Here is a 15,577-nt window from a genome sequence, read left to right on the forward strand (position 1 = left end):
CAATGCAGATTTAAATTTTGCAAAATGGCCTCCTCCTCTGGCAAAATCATCCCCCCACCCACGGTGACACCTCTTCTTCCCCTAATGGGTCTGCTGCAACGCAGCACCCTGTCAGACCCAGTCACTTCACCTTGCAGCCAACATGTACTTTATCCTCAAAATGTAAATTGTGAAGCAAAAAATTGCAAATTGCACCAGGGGTTTGAGGACAAATGTAATAATGCCTATTCGTGTAAGATGAAAACTGTATGAGGAATTATAATGTGTAAACTGTTAGCAACTGCAACATGTAAACAATAATACTTATTATTATCACTGTAGACTTCCAAATATCACTCGGGCTTCGGGAACTATAAGGAACATTTCTAGGCTGTGAAGGATGGGAGAGCCTCTCATTCTAACTGCCAGTCCTTCCTGATTTGACAGCCCAGCCATAACCTACATTTTCAACTTGCAGAAAAAGGAAAATGCAGGTCGAACCCCAGGAGGGAAACCAAAGGAAAAGAGGATCCAGGGAAGTTGCTAGAATCCAATTGCTGGGAAGTGATTTGATTTTCTGTGTTGAGTTAAAGGTGTCAGGACCAGAGAGGAGGTATATCAACAGTTGTTTTGTTTGCCCAACAAAAGGAGATTGTGTTAGACCCCTGCTGACCCACAGCTAATCCCACCCCCAAAGGCCTAGGAAAAAGCTGTTTGCTGAGTCTGTGAGCACCATTTGCACCTTCAGGCTGCAGCAAACAGGTACTAGACCAGAGCCAGCTCAGAGACAGCCAGCCCCCTCCCGCAGCCGGAAAGCTACCAGGAAATGCCTGAAGGGAAGAGCTTCATTAGCCACACTGCTCGAGAAGCCAATCACAGGATCCCATTCAGACAGAGAGCCAATCACATTCTCTGGACAGGACATGGGCCAATCGTCTCTCTTCCCCCACCCATTCCTTTCCATTCCGAGCCTTGGCCTACTGGGGCTTGTTTAGCAGCGCCAGTGGCCAGAGAAGCTGGAAGGGAGGGGCTGCTGAGGACCCCCAAGCCAGGGCAACCTAAGGAGCAGACTCTGGCAGAAGGGCTGGGCACAGATATGGATGGTAAACTCCAATTCATCGATTCCACAAATGTACAGCTACTGGGTACTGCCTCTGTGCCAGGCACTGGAAATAAGAGACACAACGTTACCCTAGAAGAGCTGAGTCTAGTCGAGGAGACAGAGAAGTAGACAAATACAGCCTTTGCATGAGAATGTGATGAAAGGCAAGCCAGGGCACAAGACGCTGTGGGAGAAGAGAAACTCATGGAAGCAGGGCAGCAAGAAACCGTCCATGAGGACGACAGTGGCACCCAGGAGCATACCATAGCCCCCATAGGGCCTGCACCGTAGCCTGAGACCCTCACCACACCATACCCATCAATCAGTATTAGTGTGTGAGGGTTGCCATAACAAAGCCTGGCTGGCTTCAACAGCAGAAATTGATTTTCTCAGACTTCTGGAGGCCACAAGTCTAATTCAGGTTGTGAACAGTGTTGATTTCTTCTGAGTCCTCTCTCTTTAGTTTGTGGATGGCTGTCTTCTCCCCGTGTCTTCAAATGGTCTTCCTTCTATACAAAGCTTTGTCCAAATGTCCTCTTCTTATAAGCATACCAATCACACTGGATTAGGGCTCACCCCAATGACCTTCATCTCCAAACACAGTTGCTTTCTGAGGTACTGGGGGTTGGGATTTCCACATACGAATTTGGGGAGGGCACTTCAGCACATTACACCATCATTTTTTACAACTGTTGTGAAGCTGCTATTTAGCCAGTGTCTTTCCCAAAGCACACAGTGACCGTTAGCTTTTTGTCTTCTAAATCTTCTGTATTAGGTGCCAGGCTGACTCAAACCTGGACCCACTCCTGTCACGTGAGACGTGAGAGGGATGGAGAAGCCCTGCCTCTGGTTCTTGAAGTAAAGGCCTTCATCACTCTTTTCCTCAAAGAGCTGCATGCCGATTAGAGTCTTGGAACAATCGCTTTCCACTGCTCATTGGCCCAGCTCACTGGCCTCTTGCCCAAGGTATTTGAGAAGTCACTTTATCTACAATAAGAACTGGTGTTGCTTTTGGAGCTGGCAGGGAGAGAGCCAGTGAAGTGGCCATCCATCAAACGAGGCCCACACAGGCTGGCCTGAACCCCTGCGGAGGGTGCCAGATGTTCTAATCTATCACCATGGGTCACAGGGGGATAGTCTTTGATCGCTGAGTCCCTAAGGCAACACGGCAGGACTCTGTACAGTCTGCGTGAAGATAGGGGAGGCACCTGGTCTTCATTCCATAGCTCAGTGTGATGAAGGGTTTTATGGGACTTTACTAGGAGCTGAGAACCAAGGAGAGAAATGAATGGGCCGCTGGCTGGGTCCTCAAGGAGCTTACATTCTCCTGGGGAAGACTGTCCACCTAAGAATGCATTAGGTTCTGGCTGAGTTGCTTGAGGGTTCAGAGAGGCTTCCAACAGGAGCTAATGCCTGAACAGAATTTGGAGGATCACTGGTGCTAGGCAGCTCTGTTAAGGGGGCCAGAGAGTAGAGCAGGATGGTCCAAGCAGCGAAGGAGGAAGTGGCAGAAGTGGGATCGGAGAGATGGCCAGGAGGTAGAGGGATAAAAAAACCATGCTAAGTGGTTTGGACATTTCCTGTGAACTTTCAGACTGTGTTTGTTGGGGTCACTGGGGCTCTTTTGTGGTGCCTTGGGATAAGGAGCAAGACTGAGCAAGCGAGATACTCATCAAGGCCTCTTGGCTCTGTCCTCTTTTGATTATTGGGATTTCATTTGAAAAAGAAATGTTGTAAAGCTTAAAATCAGCGACTACTATTGCGTTAGCTATTAGAGAGTCCTTGTGGGATTCTCAGCACAGAACGGTATGGTGACAGTGTGGAATCTGAAGCCGGGGTGGGGGGCTGCCACAGGCCTGGAGGCAGGGGCAACAGTTAAGAGACTGGTGTAATCGTCCAAGAAAAGAAATAGAAAGGAATTGAGAAATTGGAGAAAGGGTTGGGAGGTGAAGCTGATTACACTTGCTGTTGATTTAACATGGAGAGTGTAGGGGAGAGAAAGGTCTTCAGTGCTTCCTGAGTTTATTGCCCAGGTGAGTGGGTGCACGCTGGTACCTTTAACTGGTCAAAAGAGTGGAGGGGAGGGAGCTTATTTGGGCAGACACATGAGGAGTCAGGTGCTGGCCATGTGGACTTCAATGTGCCGTTGGGACACCCAGGTAGAGCTGTCTAGGCGGCCATGTAATTAAGTCGTCTGAAGTCTCGATATATCCCAGCCTGAATAGAATGCCTTGCATATTGCAGACAGGTGCCAGTGACTGCATATTTTTAATTTTAAAATTTATGTACAAAGTCTTCAGGGTTCTCTGTAATGTCTTCTATAGCTACTTTTCAATCTTACCTCCTTTATACTTCCCAAAAGTATCTGAAATTAGAATAGGCCAGCCTTCCCTGTCCACAAAGGCTCTGCTCAGCCAGATCAGCTTCTTAACTGTTTCCCAGTATACATCTCTTTGGAACCCCTGGAACAGATAGAGAGATATTGGAGAGATAAAATGGATATCTCCAACATTGTGTTCTTAGAAAATGTAATGAAAGGTATGATACATGATGCACCGTTTCTCCATTTCTGCAGATGCCCTTCTCCCACTCCTGTCTATGTGGGATGACTCACTCCACCAAAACCTCGTGCTGGTTCCATTTTTTCCACAGATCCTCTGACTCTGCTCGCTTAAGGAGGGTGAATCGCAGGTTAGTTTGTAGCAAGCGTCTGCAAGTTTGTAGGGGAAGATTCATTCTTTAGAATACACTTTCGGTTTCCATTTGCCCAGAGACTTACCATCGGGGCACCCCAGCCCCACAGCCCTGGGCACAGTTGCCCTCGTCTAGTGATGGGGAGCTTCCCCACTCATCAGGATACTTAGTGCTCTCAGGGAGCCAGGGCACCTTGTTCTGGGTCAAAGGCATCTAGCTCATCCGAGGTCCTGGACCCCACCAGCCTATCTGCTCTGTCAGGGTCTGTTTATAACCTGTGGGTGTTCTTTGACCACATCCCAGTACTGCTGGATTTCCATGGCCACGTGCTGAGCTCACCTTCCCCTGCCTTACTTTTAGTCTGCCCCTACTCCCAGGTGGATTCTAATTCTCCAGCCCTGGGCAAATGCTTAGCAACAAAACCCAAGAGCCCAGGCCTCTTTCCAGCACTCCAAGCAGCATCTCCTTCTGCAGAGTCCTACCTCTTCAGCGGGTGGTAATGTGCTTTATTCATTGAGGAGCAAACACAGAGGGTTACTGAGTTCTCCAACCGTGGACAGTGTCTCTTCCCTACATCCACTGTCCCTTCTGAGTTACTCCACTTTTCAGGGTGCCCAAGGAACCCCAAGGTGACTGCTGTGTAGATGGCTGCCTCTTCAGGGGCAGTCAAGGTGTTCAGCTCATTTTCTTTCCATGCACTGTCTTGCATCCGATCAATAGGGATTCTTTCTACCCCTCCCAAGTAAAAGAATGATTTATATGGCCCACATGGTATACTTGTAAAATACACACAAGGCCTGATAAATTATACAGTATTTATTATCCTACTAAAATGATACCCTTTGCTTAATTAAAGTAGCCATATGCTGTAGTGAAAATCATTCTCATTCATTAAGATCCCAAAATATGTTAAGAAAAGAAAAACAGCCAGCAGCAGTTAGGAAGAATACAATAAGATCACACGGTTTTGAGGCCATAACTGCATTAAAAATAGCCTCACTCTTCAGGGTGATGTTTTACCAAACATGGCCATCCCTCCATCCATTCATTTTTTTAAGCAAATAGGCGTTGAGCACCTGTGCTGCCAGACAGCTTCCAGGTACCTGGGACACTACCTGGCCTCTGTCCTCAAGGGGCACGCAGGCTAGTGTGAGAGAGAGACCAGTAAACAAGCACCACAAGCAGGTAACTGGCTATGTGAGCCACGTTAGAGGCTCATCTAACCTAGCCTTGTTGGGCCAGGAAGGTTTCCCAGAGGAGGTGCTATCTGGGTTACATCCTAAAGGATAATTAGGTCTGGGAAGTGTTCCAAGCTATTCCCTTTTCCGTTACCTTGTTTATTTTCTTCTTAGTGATTAACAGATCACAAATATGGGATTATTTTTTTATTTGTTTACATGAATATTTTCTGTCCCTCGCCCTTCCCCTTACCACCTGAAGATAAGCTCCAGTAGGGTGCACGACTTTCCCATCTTGTCCAGTGTTTTTCCCCCAGCACCTTTCATAGTGACTAGCAAATAAGAGGGCCTCACATAGATCTCTTGAATGAAAAAATGAACACTGACTAAAGAGTAGCATGTGCAAAGGTCCAGAGCTTTGCGTGCATAGGAGGTGCTCTGAAAAGGGCAGAAGCCATCATGCCACGTTGCCCAGCGCTTCATGCCAGTCCCCATCACCTCTGTTACACTCCTCCACAACACACCCTTCCACACACTCGCCCCTTTCCCACAGGAACTGGCATTTTCCCACTGGCTAGAGTAAATAAGCACATTTGCATCCTGGAACAACAGCAGCTATGTTTCTCCATGACCTTGGGGGTTAATGGCCATTGGCTTCCGGGTACCATCTGCAGGGAACTATGGAAAGAACAAACTCAGCTGTGACCACCTGGCAGCTTCACTGGCACCGAGAGCCACGATGGAGTCCCACCCTCCCCCCACCACCACACCCTCACTGTTGGGAAGCTGTGTCCAAGGTGGGAACCACACTGAGGCCAGAGTCAGAAAAATCTGGGTTCAAATCCAACCTTTCCTGTCTTGGCCAATGTACTTAATCTCCCTGAGCCCTTTCTCTATCTTACAACGGTCATCAAATTACCCCCTTCATGAAACTTTTAGGGATTAAATTCAGGAAATTAGGGGAAAATTCCTCAATTCTCTAAGACTCAGGTGCCTCATTAGTTAAATGCAGATAATGGTTAAGAGTATCTGTCTCGCAGGGTGATTGTGAAGTTTACATGAAATACTGGAGATAAGACTGCACATGTGTGATTGTTTGTGTCCAGGGGAGAGAGACCAGAAGTGTCCTCCAGATCATCTAATAATAGCAATCACATTTACTGAGTGTTTACTGTATGCCTGGCACTTCAAATTTAATACCTAAAGTTTCTCTCAAGCTGGATTATTCCCAGGTTCCTGTCATGAGGGAGGGGAGGAAAAAGAAAGAATTTCTTGCCAGTTTATCTTGAACCTAACTTACATATATATATGAAGACCTTAAAACGTATATGAAATCCTTTAGATGGATTGTGGCAGATTGTATTTCCCCAAAACAGCCATGACAATGCTATCCATTCTGCATGTCCTTCTAGAACCTTCCACATATTTCCCTATCAAGAAGTGGGGTCTGTGCCTCCTCCCCTTAAGTTTGCATGAGCCATTGGTTTCAACCAGGTTGGATAGTTGCAGAGCCCATGTTTTTATGGGATGCTGATACGTGGGACTATTTGTAAGCCTTTTTGATGAAGCAGTGGCCCTCTATTGGGAAGGAGGAAAAAATTAAGCTGGAATGGCAGGCCAGGGCCAGATTAGGAGGCCTTGAATGCCATCCTTTGATCACTTAGTGACACACACAGCCAGGTACCGCCTGAACTACTATTTACATAGTGATTTTCCTTAAATCAAATTTAAAACTATTCCTTTAAAAAAAAAAGAAAGAATAGGGGCGCCTGGGTGGCTCAGTCGGTTAAGCGTCCGACTTCGGCTCAGGTCATGATCTCGCGGTCCATGGGTTCGAGCTCCGTGTTGGCCTCTGTGCTGACAGCTCAGAGCCTGGAGCCTGTTTCAGATTCTGTGTCTCCCTCTTTCTCTGACCCTCTCCTGTTCATGCTCTTTCTCTCTGTCTCAAAAATAAATAAATGTTAAAAAAAAAAGAAATAAAGAATAATAATCACAGGTTTTATGTCCCATTTATATTTATCTAACATACATAAAATAAGCATTTACCTCCTTTTTAAAAAAATGTTTGTTCATGAATCCCACGATAGAGTGCTCCTGCACCACCAGGGCATCTGTATCCCATTTCAGAATCAGGGTACCTGGCAATGCAGAGCCACCATACATCCAGAATAAAGAGAAGATCAAAGGGACCTTTTAGGAAAACTGACCTGCTCTTGGTAAATACCATTGGCAAACATATTCCAAAGACTTGTCAGTGAAAGGTTTTCTGGGAGGCATGGGTAAATCAGCTGTGGTCCTCATCCCTGGGATCTATGTGGTCTGGGAGCATGGAGTTGTGTGCTGGTGTGAGAAGCACAAGAAGAATGTGGAGCCCCTTCTTGGAGTGAAAATTTAGCTTATTGGTAAATAATTTAAAACAATAGAATTATATTATGGATATATGAAGTTTATAGCAAAAAAAATCATAGGAATGTTGAAAAAAAAAACAAGAAAAACTGAGGAATATCACCCTAGGTGTGAGCAACTTGGGGACCCATCCAGAGCAGAGGGGCTCATGGTTCCTTCCTTTAGCCCATGGTTCTGAACCCTGGCTCCACATCAGGATCATCTGAAGATGACCTGGACCTGGACCTGGACCTGGACCTAGACCTAGACCTCTGAGGATGGGGCCCAGGAATTGGTATTTTTAAAGGCTCCTTAGATGATGCTAATGGGCAGTCAGGATTGAGAACTATTATTGAAGGAGTTCTTTGGTGAGAAAGTGCAAGGATCCCTGACAGCATCAAGGGACTAGTTAGGAGGCTGTTCTGTAGTCTAAGGAAAGCCCACATATTTTCATCATATATGGTAGAATCTTGGCACAGTTACTTGTGGCACCCCTACAACAGAGGCATGCACAAGCAGTAGCAAATGCACATGAACTGGTAAGTGTGTATGTGCAACCAGCACACGAGCCAGGCCTCTTTGTCAAGCAAAGTCACTATAATGTGTCTGTGGGACAAAGCCATGAGACCAAGAACTGGTGAGTCACCTACAGTCATTCTCCCAGACACACTAGTCACGTTAGGCTGAACAATCCGTGGACTCAGACACTTCACACTTCCCTGAGGGATCTGTGAGGCTTTTGTTCATCCTCACTCTGGTCCTGCTTCCCCAGAGCCTGAAGGCCGGGCCCCCTTCTGACTTCCAGCTGAGAGCAGGCTCTCTGTCCTAGATCAGAGGGGCACTTGGCAAGGAACAAAAAGAAATTGCAGCCCAGCTCCAGGGCAATACTTTCCTAGCTTCACAGCTCGTTCTTCTTGCTCCCTGGGTCCCCAAACAAGGGGCCAGTCAGAAATTAGAGCTCCACAACAAGGCAGCATTGTCCCCTGGGCCTGGGCTTCCCTGGGACTTGGGTGAGAGGAAGAGATGAGCGAACTCTCTGGCCACAGGGTCTAGAGAGAAGCTGGCACCTGGGGAAGAGCCATTTCCCAAGCAGCTGGCCAAGCTGGAGTCTTCCAGCTGATGTGGAGACATGCCCTGCCCTGCTGCCCTCTGTCCCCTGAGAGTGCCTTCTCTCAAGCCCTCGCTTCACAGAACCCTCTTTTTGTGTGACTCTGACTTTCATTTACCCTTCCCTGCACAGCACCTCCAGCAAGTCGGAGGCCGATCTTAGAGAAGCACAGAAGGGGTTCTGGGGTAGGAGCTAGGCCCCCAGCTTGAGGTACCAGCTTCACCTCCTCAGAGATCACTGTCCGGAAGGGAAGACCCCAGCCTTCCCAATCCCCCAGACCGACAGCTGGCGTGAAATGCAGCCAAGTGTACTCCTCACCCTCGGACCCAACTCCCAGAAATGGTAGCTGCGTGTAGTGAGGAACTTTTGTGAGGTTCAGTAATTATGAGGAGGCCTCACCCTGATTTCCTGCCTGCGTTTTGCACTGAACATCAGTGAAGATCCAGGGCTCTTCCCTTAACCTTAAACCTGGCCACAAATGTCCTCTGTGCCACATGCTCATCATCCTCATTTTAGTGGGCCTTTTTTTTGTTGCTCAGCATCTCTTATTTTTTCTGGAACCAATCTCCACCTACCACATACCAGTTAAGGTGTTTCAGGCTACAAGCTGAAAAACAAAAACAAAACCAGAAATTCAATGTGAACTGGTCTAAAGACCAATGATGCCTGAGGAAGGGAGGCTTCAGGGTTGAATTGGTCCAGAGACTCCAGCTCTGTTTCTCTACCACATCCTCAGACATGTCCTCCTCTGTGGTTGGCTGACTGACTCCCCTCATGCTTGCACAATGTCTTTGGCATCCCCATACTTCACAAACATACATGCAATACCCAGAAGAGAGAGAGTTTCTTCAGGTGGCCCGGCACTCTGCTAAGAGTAAGGGTACTCTTCTTCCAGCAGTCTCCAGAAAACTGACTTCAGGAACTGTAGGGACCTAACATCTAATGGGACCATATCTCTCTAGCTAGTGATTGAGATGTAGACCCCTGGCCTGAAATGAGCTAATCACAGAACTTCATACCAATGGCCACAGTAGTTGGTCTGTGGATGGGCATAGAATCCAACCTAGGTTGATAATAATCCTTCTATAGAGATTTTCTAGCTGAAGATAAGGTTAAGAGCTACCTCTCTGTCTGGTTATCATACTATATGGATCTTAATTTGGTCCTGCCAGCTGTCTGTCACCTCTTCATGGAGAAACCATCTGAGTGAATGATGCCAATAATTAGACTAGTCAAGAGGCAGAAAGACAGTGTCCTGAGGAAGTGTCCATTCTAGACAATAACCCCTGCTGAAGACTGTTTCTTACATCTAACATACCCATTGGATGTTCATTCTAGCAACCAGATAAGGCCCAGGATCAGCCCATCATCTGTGTGCAAATATTTCTCTCTCAGCAATGATAGGAAGGTTTCTGAGTCAACTGCTCTGGGATATCTAACCCACCAGTCTCCAAAGACAGTCAACCTGATCATTTTCTTGCAAAGTACACATTCAGGGGGGCTGTTTACTACCCAGAGTAAACGGATCTGAATCCATGAAATGCCAGCAAGCCTGAAAGAGGGAGCATCTCTGCAATACGAGAGACTTGGGCAACAGCCACACTGCCCAGCACACACTTCATCCCACCTTCTAGAACAGGCAGGATTTATCCCACAACTTGGATTGTAAACTTGAGAAGGATAGGGTACCCATCAGCTGAGGGTCACAAAGGAGGCAGTGTTAACAGTGGCCCCATGTTTTCTCTTGCTTTGTTTTTATTCATTTAGTCAACAAACATTTTAGGATATAAGAATACCTTAAAATAATATTTTACCTTTACTTTTGTATTTCTCTGTGCTGTCCTTTCTCCCTTTCTCTGGTTTATTTTCCATTCTCCCCCCAGCTCCATGGTAAATCTTTGGCTCTTTTATTGTGATATCTTTGCTTCTTTCAATTCCTTCTTCTTCGTTGACAGATTTCCCCACATACTTTATGTTGTGGTTTCCCAATTTGCTTTACAAAACAGCTGTGACTGAGAGCCCTAAAATTTACTCCTGGACACGGAAGAGAACAAAACAGGAAACACAAAGAAACATGGCATTTTTCTTGGAAGCAAGTTTCTTGTGAGCTGAAAAATTCTGTAATCAGACCTATGGACAGAAGGTTAAGTGATAAGATTTCTGAAGTGATAAGATCAGCCTCTGAAGTCCCAAGCTCACCAACCAGGAAAAGAGTAGGGCCTTCTAGAGAAAGGATTACCAGGAACCAGCCATTGGCATACGAGAATGCAGAAGATGGCAAGGCATTGGGGGCAGATATTAACCGCACTGAACTGTGAACTGGAAGCAGAACTACGCTAACTTGCTAAAGCTTGAGTCAACCTGAGCTGGTTCATGTGTACCTTTTTGTTTTGTTTTTAAAGAAAAAAGTCAAAGGGTTTTTTTTTGTTTGTGTTTTTGCTTCTTGTAAGGAAAATCTTCATGAACTTGAAGTAGGAAGGAATTTATATGTCTTCTAAAACTCTACTGAACTGCTCTAAGTTCAGGAAGTGATGTCCTGATTGTGAAGTCCAAGGCTTCTTTGCAGGCTTCATCCTGCTTAGCTCCTCTGAAGCTTGCCTGCCTCCCAGCCTTTCCTCCTCCCTGCCATTCCTTCTCCCTTTCTTCCTCCCTCCCTCTTTCTCTCCCTCCCTCCCTCTCTCCCTTTATTTTATTTTTTAGCTTTAAAAGCACTTCTTTCTGCATTCCCACCTTCCTGAAACCTTCTCCACCCCTGGCTTCTACAAGAGTGATCTCTTCTGTCTCTGGAGTTTTTCTGTCTCTGTTTTTCGTCTAGATCATCTTGCTGTCTTCTCTCCGCTAGGCTTTATTCCCCAGATACTGTTGTCTTTGTGCTTCCTCCCTTTCCATGCTGTCCTTCTATCTACCTCCTTGGCTTTCTTTGGTTACCACCTATGGAGGCGATCCTCAGATAGTACCTCCAACCCAGCCTTTCTCCCAAAGTCAAGACCCACATTTCTGACTGCCCAAAAGACATACTTATTGGAAGTTTCAAGCTTAAGTTGTTGAAAACACAATGCATAGTCTTCCTCCAGCAAATCCTCTCCTGCTCCAGTCTTCTCTGATGACCCACTACACTTGTGCAGGCAGCAAGCCCTATTATTTCTGAACTCTCACATTTATGCCCTTTTTTCCAATTCTAATATCACTGCCTTTATTCAGACCCAAGCCTTTGCTCTTCTCTGTTAATTACAGCAATAGCATCCTCATTGCTTTCCGTTCTTTGAGTCTTGTCTCCACCCGCACTGTTCCTTTACACACGACAGTGCTGTCTTGCTAAAACACAAATCTGATTATGTCACTGTTAGGTTCCTTCAATAGTTTTTCTCCTCTGAAGAGTAAAGCTCAGGCTCTTTGGAATTGAGTCCCAGTGTCCTACCTCCTGTCCTTGTACCCTCCTCTGTGCACCTGTCCTTCCACAGTTTCTTTATTTTAAAATTTTAAATGTTTATTTATTTTGAAAGAGAGAGTGGGGGGAGGGGAAGATAGAGAGGGATAGAGAGAATCCCAAGCAGGCTCTGTGCTGTGTGGGGCTCAATCCCAGGAACCATGAGATCATGACTTGAGTTGGAAGCTTAACTGAGCCACCCAGGTGCCCCCTTCCACAGTTTCTTGACTGCACCTTCTATTACCTATCCAGGTCCTTCTCCATGGTCTTTGCTCTTCCTGATGTTTCTCCGTCCTCCAACAATGACTCACTCTCAGGTCTCACTCACATACTTGCTGGAATCTACCTCCCTAGCACATGGAAAATTTAATATTTGTTGAGTGAATGAATAAATGCTTGAAAAATTCTTATTCTTCCTTTAAGATTTGGCTCTGTCATCACTTTCCTTAGAAAGACTTCCTGTCTCACCCCAGTAAGAGTCAGTGTCTTCCTTTCTTGCATAATAGCATCCATGTTCCTTCTTGTAGATTGTTCCAAAGTCATCTTAGTGTACTTAATTGGCAACTCTTTATCCACCATAAACTGTGAGCTCCTTGAGGATAGGGGCAGTGACTTGGTTTTTTGTGTGTCCCCAAAGGCAGAGAAAATAATAGATCCTGGGGGCGCCGGGGTGGTTCAGTTGGTTAAGCGTCCAACTTCGGCTCAGGTCATGATCTCATGTTTTTGTGGATTCAAGTACCACCTGGGGCTCTGTGCTGACAGCTCAGAGCCTGGAGCCTGCTTCAGATTCTGTATCTCCTTCTCTTTCTCTGCCCCTCCCCTGCTCATGCTCGCTCCCTCACTCACTCACTTGCTCTCTCTCAAAAATAAATAAAAACGTTAAAAAAAAAAAAGAATAGATCCTAAACAAATGCTTATTGACATGAGATGAACCAAACCAGTACCTCTACAATGGAACATTCCCCAGAGTGTTTCGTTTGGCTCAAATGCATGGTTTTTGAGTCAAAGTATGTATGAAATGGCAGGAAGGAGAGCATCTGACTTCAGTGAGGGAGGGTCCTGTGGGCTGTTCTCTTGGAGAGAGCAAAGAACAAAAGGGCTTCCACTTTGTTGTTCTTAATAATGTGTCAGCAGCAATCAGGATTTAACAACAGTAGTTAGAATGGGTCCTCTTGTGTTCTGTGTGCAAACTGGGGAAAATACACAAACACAACAGCAGAAATCAGTGCAGTTCCTCTGTTTCCTATTTAACCGTGCCAGCAAGCAGCCCATTGATGCTAATTGCATTGGGGGGAGGAGGAGTGTGGTGGGTAGAGGGCCTTCCTGGTACCAGGGAAAGGTGAAATAGTGCCATAAGAAAAGCCTGAACTACAAGCTTATATCAGCATTTATACTCTTTCTAGGACAGGTAACGGGCACATGAATAGACAGCGGAAGCAGTTCTGCGCCAACCAAAAAAGATCTCAACCCAGGGTAAGTCTTTTACGAGGAAAAGCCCGTCCTTTGCTGATGCTCAAAACATATGTGACTTGAAATTGTTCATTCATGTTAAGGGGACTGAGTTCCCACTGGCCAATCTCATGTTGGGAGACCCAATCCCTACTCAGGAAAGCTTTATAAAGGTGGAGGAGGGGGGAGAGGGAGGGGGAGAAGAACTCATGCTAGCTGTCTTGTTTGTTTGCTTCTTAAACTCCCTTGGTTGAGGTTACCCAGAGGGTGCACACTGGCTCTGCTCAGAACAATTCTGCTGCTGCCAAACCCATCAACCTTTACTTGCCATCTCTCAGTAAGGAATACTAATGCCAAATAGATGAGCTGTGTCCTGGAGCCAGTGACATCCCAGGAGGGAGTGGTAGCATCAGGAGATGGGAGGAGAAGATGGGAACAAGACGCTTTAGGGAATCTAGTGGCCTCCAGAAAATGGAAGCTCTGAAAGTATTAACTTCTCATTGTGGCACCTGAGACATCCTTTGTGTTTTCTAGAACATTTTGGAGTATGCACTGGAGGTATTTCATCCAGCAGCGAGAGTCTTTTGGAGTCAGAGCACTGAAAGCCCTAAGCAGATGTTCCTTTGCTCCTCTCATTTATTACATATACTTCCTTTGGACCACTACCCATGGAATGGGCAATATTAGTTATCCATCGGGATGATTATTAGCTTGTTTTCCTCTATCAAGCTCAACCATAATGTTTTTACTTTTTTCCTTGGAGTCTACCCATACAACGAACAGCTGGGCTATGTGAGGGCTGAGAGCTCACACTGGGGATGCTTGTTGCTGAGGGTGTGGGGCTTGGTGTAGGGACACCTGGGGGATGGTCACGTGGCACATTGGAAGGGCCTCTGCTGCAATTTGGTGTCAAGATGTCTACCAGTAGATCAGCTCCACTCATGAAATAAACCCCCATCAGTCCACATTTCAGCAAATGAGATCTCAAATAACCATTTTAACATAGTTCATTAAAAAGATATAAACCAGCAAGTTACAAAGCCATCATCAGGCATCATTCAGGAAAGAACAGTTCAAAATATAATCAGTAAGTCATCTTTACCTCCTTGTAGAATCTTAGGATAACTCAATACTTCTAATCAGAGACACAGTAAGTACTATATATGGCTTTTTGTTACTGTTTTGTATTTTATTTGATAACTTGTCTATGTAGTCACATGGTACCTGCAAGCTAATCTGAGTAAATAGATAATCTCAAATAGAAAAATATTTGATCCATCCTATACCTTATTGCCATCCCCCTCTCTTGCTCACCCCTTGTATCTTACTAAGAACTGTGTAAGACCCTTCCTCCATATACAGGTTGCCATTAGTAATGTCCAGTTGGTACAATAATACCCACCTCCTGGAGGCAGTTGGCTGGACCACACTAGGCACCCAAGGCCAAACTGGTCCCATTAGATCCCTTTCTGGATTTCTCTTATTTCTTTTTTAAACAACTTTTTTGAAGTATAATTGATAAACAAAAATGTGTGCATATTTAATGCATACAATTTGATGCACTTGGACATATGCATACACCTCTGAAACCGTGACCACAATCACAGTAATAAATATATCCATCAACTCCAAAAGCTTCCTCCTGCCCTTTTAGGTTTTTGTTTTTGTTTGTCTTGTGGTAGGAGCACTTAACATGAGATCTGTCCTCTTAAGAGTTGTTGTAAGTGCACCATACATTATTGTTAACTACACTGTGTTAGGAAACAGACCTCTAGAACGCATTCTGGTACATAACTGGAACTTTATACCCGTGAACAACTCCCCGTTTGCCACCCCACACCCCCTGGCAGCCACCATTCTAATCCCTGCTTCTATGAGTGTGACTGGTTTAGAGACCTCATATAAGTGGAAACATGCAGTGTTTGTCCTTACAAACATGAGCAGGTTATTTCACTTAGCATAACATCCTCCTGGGCCATCCTTGTTATTGTGTGGGACAGGATTTCTTTCTTTTTAAAGACTGATAATATTCTGTGTATGTACAGACCAGATTTTCTTTCTCCATTGATCCTTCAGTGGACCTTTTGGTTGTTTTTATGTCTTGGCTATTGTGAATAATTGATAAAAGGTTAATATCAAAAAAAATATAAAGAACTCCTACCATTCAGAACAGAACACCAAATAACCCCATTTAAGAATAGATCTTGGGGGTGCCTGGGTGGCTCAGTCGGTTGAGCGTCCAACTTCGTCTCAGG

General features: G+C 45.6%; 1 long non-coding RNA gene across 1 annotated transcript in view; it reads left to right on the top strand.

Moving 5' to 3' along the window:
• LOC124504666 (uncharacterized) overlaps positions 1 to 13,323 on the top strand; it is a 233,311-nt gene extending 219,988 nt beyond the window's left edge. Inside the window, exon 3 of the long non-coding RNA XR_006960498.1 lies at positions 13,277 to 13,323. This is a non-coding gene — a long non-coding RNA (uncharacterized LOC124504666). The remainder of the gene's footprint in view (positions 1 to 13,276) is intronic.
• Positions 13,324 to 15,577: the final 2,254 nt, after the last annotated feature.

The sequence above is a fragment of the Lynx rufus genome, unplaced genomic scaffold, assembly GCF_022079265.1.
Source record: "Lynx rufus isolate CCGP_SWC_20201006 ecotype Redwood Valley unplaced genomic scaffold, mLynRuf1.p SCAF_9, whole genome shotgun sequence".
NCBI classification, from domain to species: domain Eukaryota; kingdom Metazoa; phylum Chordata; class Mammalia; order Carnivora; family Felidae; genus Lynx; species Lynx rufus.